Consider the following 8,372-nt stretch of genomic DNA (forward strand, 5'->3'; position numbering starts at 1 on the left):
TCCACCATCTTACCCGGTATGGATGTTAGGCTGACCGGCCTATAGTTTCCCAGGTCCCCCCTCTTTCCCTTTTTAAAAATAGGCATGACATTTGCTATCCTCCAATCTTCTGGCACCGTGGCCGTTTTGAGGGACAAGTTGCATACCTTAATCAAGAGATCTGCAACTTCATTCTTCAATTCCTTAATAACTCTTGGGTGGATGTCATCAGGGCCCAGTGACTTATTGATCTTTAATTTATCAATGAGGTCTGAAACATCTTCTCTTTTAACCTCTATCTGACTTAACTCCTCGGTCAGGAGGGGTCATTCGGGCAGCGGTATCTGCCCGAGTTCTTCTGCCGTGAAGACAGATGCAAAGAACTCATTTAATTTCTCTGCCATCTCTAAGTCTCCTTTTATCTCCCCTTTCCCTCCCTCACCATCCAGAGGGCCAACCGCTTCACTGGCGGGTTTCCTGCTTCTAACATATTTGAAGAAGCTTTTATTATTCCCCTTAATGTTGCTGGCCATGCATTCCTCATAGTCTCGCTTGGCCTCCCGTATCACCTTCTTACATTTCTTTTGCCACAGTTTATGTTCCTTTTTATTCTCCTCATTAGGGCAAGACTTCCATTTATGGAAGGAAGCTTCCTTGCCCTTCACAGCCTCTCTAACTTGGCTGGTTAGCCATGCGGGCACTCTCCTGGATTTAGTGGAACCCTTCTTTCTTTGCGGTATACACATCTGCTGGGCCTCTATTACTGTTGTTTTAAGCAGCCTCCATGCACTCTGGAGAGATTGGACTCTTTTTACCCTCCCTTTCAACCTCCTTCTAACCAGCCTCCTCATTTGGGGGAAGTCTGCCTGTCGGAAGTCAAGGGTTTTTGTTAGAGATTTGCCTGGTATTCTTCCCCCAACGTGCATGTCAAAACGGATCGCAGCATGATCACTGTTCCCCAATGGCTCAGTAACGTTTACATCTCTAACCAGGTCCTGCATACCGCACAATATTAAATCCAGAGTCACCTGTCCTCTGGTGGGCTCCGTGACTAGCTGCTCTAAGCCACAGTCATTTAGCACGTCAAGAAATCCGGTTTCCTTATCGTGACCAGAACACAAATTGACCCAGTCAATATGAGGATAATTGAAGTCCCCCATGATTACAACCCTGTCCCTCCTTGTCACCTCCCTGATCTGTTTCCTAATTTCAAGGTCCCCTTCCGATTTCTAAGGTCTGGAGGACGATAGCACGCCCCTAGTATTACATCACTGCACAAGCCTGGTAATTTAACCCACAGAGATTCTACGGTGGAGTCGGACCCACCTTCAATCTCTACTTTGCTAGATTCTATCCCTTCCTTAACATAAACGCCCCTGCCTGTCCCTCCTGTAGAGTTTATAGCCCGGGATTGCGGTATCCCACTGATTCTCCGCATTCCACCAGGTTTCCGTTATGCCCACTATGTCAATGTTTTCCCTTGTCACCAGACATTCCAGTTCTCCCACCTTTGCTCGTAGACTTCGGGCATTCGCATAAAAGCATTTGTACACGGAATGCCCTAGGATGGGCTGCTTATTCGCTCCTTTGTCCCCGCATCCTCTCATTGTGCCAAACCGTCTATCACATCCCATCACGCTACCTTTCCCAGTTTCTTCTCCTACTCTGCCTTTGTCTTGTTGTTCTCTAACCTCCCCATCCTCATCCCACAGGGATGAGGAGTCCCGAACCGGATGCCCCTCGGCTCCTGTCGGCCTTCCCCCAGGGATCAGTTTAAAAGCTGCTCTGCCACCTTTTTAATGTTATGCGCCAGCAGTCTGGTTCCATTCTGGTTCAAGTGGAGCCCGTCCCTCTTGTACAGGCCCCGCTTGTCCCAAAACGTTCCCCAGTGCCTAACGAATCTAAACCTCTCCTCCCTACACCACCGTCTCATCCACGCATTGAGACCCCTGATCTCCGCCTGCCTAGCTGGACCTGCGCGTGGAACAGGTAGCACTTCAGAGAACGCTACCTTTGAGGTCCTGGCTTTCAGCTTCCTGCCTAAAAGCCTAAATTTGGCCTCCAGGACCTCCCAGCTACACTTGCCCATGTTGTTGGTGCCGACATGCACCACAGCCGCTACCTCTCCCCCAGCACTGTCTACTAGCCTGTCTAGACGAGAAGTGATGTCCGCAACCTTCGCACCAGGCAGGCAAGTCACCATGCAGTCCTCACATCCGTCGCAAACCCCCCTCTCTATGTTTCTAATAATCAAATCCCCCACTACAAGAAGCCCCCGACCCCCCTCCCGCCGAGGAGTATCCTGAGTGCGTTCGGATACAGGCCCATCCCCTGGAGAAGGGTTCCCCCCTAGGGGATTGTTTCCTCCTCTCCAGGATGATGTCCTCCAGCCCCGAGACTTCCCACCCAGGCAGCTGAGGAGCTGCACGCCTGAGGTTGGGACGAAGCCTGATCGTCCCCGGAAGTCTCCCCACGGTCCTCCTCTGCCTGCCTGCGCTTCTCCAGGTCGGCCACCAAGGCTTCAAGGGAGCGGACGCGTTCCCTGAGACCCTGGAGCTCCTTGCACCGAGGACACACCCATGACTTATGCCCCAGAGGCATATAATCATACATGTGGCACTCAATGCAGAACACTGGATAGCCCCCACCCTGCTGCTGGCTGTCTGACTGCATAGCTTTTTTGTTGTTGCTGTTGTTTTATCTAGGGGTCCTTTTAAAAACCCTACACTGGATAGCAGCCCTCTTCTCAAGGGAAGAGGAAGGGCAGTGTATGGGGCCCTGGCCTCCTCGCCCTGCTGCTGAACTCACCCAGATGCTAAACTCTCAGTTTACCTGGCACTTAGGGTTCCCAGAGGCCACACGCGTCTGGAGAGAGCCTCACGCGATGGCAGGCTTAGCTATATACTCCTGCCTGGCTCCTCCTCCCTCCTTCCTTCCTGATTGAAAGGGTGGCTGGTCTTCCCAGGTGAGTTTACAAACGCTCAGGAAGACAAAAGGCTGCTGATGGGCGTAACCTACTCTGCAGGCTCCTGAATGGAGTGCTTGGATTAGCCTAATGGGGCTCTTATCACCCCCTAAGGTGGTGATGCTGAAATTCTAAAATGGACTGTGCCTGGGTGGTTGGGAATTGGCCCTTACTAGGTTCTTTCCCTCCTAGTTCTGGGAAGCGAAAGGCAGGGCTGGGATCCAGCAGTTATGTCGGATCCCAACCCCCGTTCCTGGGGAGATTAGAGCGGCTTCAAGCAGCTCCGCTGTCCTCGGACTTGCGCCACCTCAGGAGGTCTCACAAGTCCGAGGTGACTCATAGGGGAGAGAGCACCTTACCTAGGGGTAAGGGAAAAAGTTTTCCTTTGCCTCTGGCTCGGTCGCCTTGGGCCCCTGTCCTGCACTGGATACAGGCCAAGCCTCTTGGCTTGCCTGTTCCAGCGCAGGGTAGGATTGCGCCCTTAGGCTATGCACATCAAGGGTTAAACAAGCTGCTACTTGGGGGAGTCAGCACTACTGCCCAATCACAATTACACCCCTTGACATTATTAATCAGGCAGCAGCCTCTAGGGCCTCTGAGAACCAGTGCCATAGCCTTTCCCCCTTTCCAGACCCAATCTGCCTGCATGGATCAACTTGGACTTTTACCAGCAATAGTTGACCCATTGTGACTGCTGGGGCTTACCAGGACAAGGGAACAAATGTCCCCTTACCCTGAGGAGACTTTCAGCCCACTCCTATGCATGTCTACTCAGAAGTAAGTCCCATTAGAGTCAATAGGGCTTACTCCCAATAAAGTGTGGATAGAATTGGGCTGTTACAGCAATCAAAATTCCCCTTCAGGATACGGTGTAGCCTGCACCAGTGCCACTGCCTTGCTGGGTGGGCGTTTAATTAGTACTGGCCTATAATTTTTTATAAAATCTGAGTACCATTGTAGGCATCCCAGTCCAGACTGCATGATGGTGCAGAATAATCTGCACTGCTTTAGAAAACACAGCATGCTGGGGCACCTTCCTTATGAGGAAAGGCTGCGGCGTTTGGGCCTCTTCAGCCTAGAAAAGAGACGCCTGAGGGGGAACATGATTGAGACATACAAAATTATGCAGGGGATGGACAGAGTGGATAGGGAGATGCTCTTTACACTCTCACATAACACCAGAACCAGGGGACATCCACTAAAATTGAGTGTTGGGAGAGTTACAACAGACAAAAGAAAATATTTCTTTACTCAGCGTGTGGTTGGTCTGTGGAACTCCTTACCACAGGATGTGGTGACGGCATCTGGCCTTTAAAGGCCTTTAAAAGGGGATTGGACAAGTTTCTAGAGGAAAAATCCATTATGGGGTACAAGCCATGATGCGTGTGCGCAACCTCCTGATTTTGGAGGTGGGCTATGTCAGAATGCCAGATGCAAGGGAGGGCATCAGGATGAAGTCTCTTGTTATCTGGTGTGCTCCCTGGGGCATTTGTGAGAGATTCCTGTGAGATACAGGAAACTGGACTAGATGGGCCTATGGCCTGATCCAGTAGGGCGGTTTTTATGTTCTTATAGGAGGCCAGACGGCTATCTTTTCAGTCAGGTGCAATCTAATTAGGAAGGATTGCTATAATATGTCTGGGACATAGAATTCTGCCAGTTTCATTGGCTCTGTGAGGACCAAAGGTCTTAGTTATAACATGTATCTGAATTCTCTCCAGTCCAAGCCCTAGCTGAACCACAATTCCCACATCCCCTCTCTACACAATTCATTCATGGCACCTTTGTAGACCAATGCAATACTGCAGCTTGAGAGAGTTACTGCCAGCCCAGAGGTGCACTAACATTGCCCCATACTGCAGCATGGTGCAACTTCCTGGTAAAATTGTGTGATACATCTTGATGCCACATGTTCCACTTCTCAGCTAGCAAGAATATATTATAGCCCATAGAGTCTGTACTTCAAAGATTTCTTTTAAGTGCAGAAATTAAAATATCATTATGCTCATATGGATTCCAGTTCCAATATACTGGTTTTAAAGTCCTGTCTCAACTACCATTTGTTGAGATCAAAAGGTACTTTGAATTATAATTGTACCTTCCCATTCTTTAAGAGATCGTTCCATCCAATATTTCTTACTCTTCTTGGACATGCTGCATTAAGCCTCAGTGATCCATGTATAACATCATTCATGTGCATTTGTATTTTTCTAAAATATAACCAACAGCACATTTCTCTCTAAAAGGTATGGTAGTGTCTAATTTCAAGCATGATATTGTACAAAATCAAAATAAAATAAATCTACTTATCCCTCAGGCACAAAAATACAAATGCAATCTCTGATAATAATTTGAATTTCAAATATTAAAATACTTAACATTTGTTCTTATTGCTGTACTCATGCAGCTAAGGTTCCTTATCCATATGACATTGGTAAAAATAACTGTCCAAATTCTTTGATTGCCCATTATTTCAAACTGGTTATTGGAAAAGTCAAATATTTTTTTCCTAATATTGATGAAAGAGAGCCAAGGAGGGAAAGAATGGGACACATTATCAGAGCCCACATATCCAGTGAGGCATCTTGGGTTGCAGTTGTTAGATCACCCTTGAAGATGTTTATGCAAATATATTTTCCTGAATCTAAATGGGACACAATCAGATGCAGTATTTGAATGGAACAGTGGATCAGTACAGACAGTATGTCCAAACTGTTCCAACCCACACATGATTAGGGACATTCTGGGTCAAACCCTACTCCACACCAATTGGAAGGGTAACAGAGTGTTGAAAGGAGTGGCTTGTACTTACGCACATCCTTAATTGCATGTGAGTTGGGCCAACTCAGACATATTGTCCAAACTAGGCTAATCTGAACATGAGTTGCTGACCCAGTTCCTCCTCTAGAACAAGCCAGAGAAAGGACTTGCACAAGGAAGCTCTGGGGCTTGTAGTCTGAGTGGCAAAGAGAAGTATGCCACTCTATGTGACATGTTCTCTTAAGAACTGTAAGTCCCAGCGGTCTTGTTGGCATTTCTTGACCACCTGCAGGAATCAGCAAGGAATGGGCAATGGAAGGGAGGCACAAGCACATAATAATCTCAGTGACTGAGATACCAAGAACAGTGGGAGTCAGTGTGTCTGATAGAATTTACAGGCCCCAGAACATGTGTGTGTAAATGAGCTAGGGGGCCTTTCGATCTTCAAAATGCATAAAAGTGACACTATGTCCCAGGGGAGGAGCAGTGTCTAAAGGGCGTTTGTCACGTGGCTCATTAGACATATCTGCCATTTGGCTATGTCTTGATTATAAATGTGAATTAGATCGCCAGAAACATAAGGAACTTAAACAAATGGACCTAAAAAACTGAAGGATACCAATTAGTCCTCCAATTTTTCAAAATAGAGGAGGCGAGGGCTCATTCAGGACCAATACCACTGGAGAGAAATGGCTAATGGCCCAATGCTCAATCCTATCTAACTTTCCAGCACTGATGCAGCCGCAATGCAAATCTGAAGTAAAGGAATAAACATTCCTTGATGAAATATGGTTAAGGGCCCAATCCTAAACCAGGGCAGTAACAGCAGCTGACATGCTGCCCAGGCAACTGCCGTCATATAAGTGCTGTAAGGCATGTCGCTACCAGTGGTAAGTCCACAGTGAAGGCCAGCACCAGTAGGCTCTGGGCCTCAGCACCGGGAAGATGCACCACTGGAGCTCTGGCTGGTAAGTGTTCCTGCCGGCCAGCAGTGAGGCTTTTTGGGATGGGGGAGGGTGGACTGAGGGGAGGATAGGGCCCAGGATGGGGATAGGGATGGCGGCAGAATCTGCTGCCAAATCCTATGCCCCCTCCTGAGCCTGAAACGGCTACACAGGCCTCCTCAGTTCTGCCCCGCTAAACAGTGGATGCAGCTCCAAGAGGACTCATTGTCGACTGCAGAGCTCAACAACCGTTCCCTTACTGCGAAGAGACTCCAGTGGCTGCCACAGCCCCATAGGATACAGTGGCTGCCATTTCAGTGCCACTGTAACACTGGGCACTCACAGGACATAAGATTGGGTTGCCCATCAAATTAAAGGCATTTAAAATATAATCTAATTCTATCACAAAATGGTAAACATCAGATATTCTTTGCGCATCTAGCAAACAGTGGGTATTGCAGAAGTATATCCACATTGAAGCACTGTTTCCTGTGTTGCGAAATCATTAATCTTTCGAATGAATTCCTGTTCGGATATTGTTTGAAAAGTTTCAAATTCATCATTTTAGTTAAGAACATGCACCCACACCAGCTGAGCACCAGCATTCTTCCTGCTGAAATATCTCTAGGAACGAACTAGTCCATATGTATTTATCCTTTTTCGTTCCCTTTTTATCTTGTACTTTGGCAGTAACTATGCCCTTTCAATAACTTCAATGCACCAACCAGGCACCTGGACTCTCTAACTATGCTTTTGCTTCACCCAGCCCATTCCCCTTTGATCTTCCCTAGTGACTTCCTGCTTACTCATCCAATATATAACTCCACTTCAGAATTTCTTAACACTCTTGCATCACTTGAATCATGCCTTTTTGTGCTTTCGAAGGCTACAGATGTGTCCATATTTTATTGAGTGAATAAAGTTGAATTTAATAGCACTTGCTTTGCACATTTACTTGGGAGCAAAGGTAAAAATGCATGAAATACGGATGCATGTGACCTCTGATTCACAACCTAATCCTAACCAACTTTCCAGCACTGTCAACAGTTCATGTCAACAGGGCATGTGCTGCATTCTGCAGTGGGAGGGCAGTCTTGGAGGCCTCCTCAAGGCCAGAGAATATTTGTTCCCTTCTCTTGGGGTTGCACTGTGGCTGTATTGGCAAGAAATTTGGTTAGTATTGGGTTGTAAGAAAACCATACTCTCATTTCATATAAGGCAACTCTTTATATCTGAAATCTCTTTGTTCTGAATCTGCTGGATCTTGTATCTGATGCACAGAAATTATATGACCATGTGTGTTTATGCATGTCCACAGTAAGTGCCACTATTTAAATAAAATAAATAAAAAAAACTTAAAATGCTCTTAATTTTATTAAAGAAACTGAGGGCCCAATCCCATCCAATTTTCCACCACTGATGCAGCCATAATGCAGCCCCAAGATAAGGGAACAAATGTTCCCTTACTATGTGGAGGGCTTCATGACTGCCTCCTCATCCACCCCATTGGCACAGCTACATCAGCACTGGATAGGTTTGGGCCCTGAATAGCCACATATTACAAAACTGGTTATTATTAACTGTATATTACTAGCTCACATGACCCAGTAGTGCTATGTGGTGGCCAAAAAAAAAAAAAAAAAAGCATTGCTCAGCTGTATTAGCAGAGGCATAGAGTCCAGATCACAAGAAGTAATAATTCCTCTCTATATTGCACTAGTCAG

This window comes from Tiliqua scincoides, chromosome 5 (genome assembly GCF_035046505.1).
Source record: "Tiliqua scincoides isolate rTilSci1 chromosome 5, rTilSci1.hap2, whole genome shotgun sequence".
Lineage (NCBI taxonomy): Eukaryota > Metazoa > Chordata > Lepidosauria > Squamata > Scincidae > Tiliqua > Tiliqua scincoides.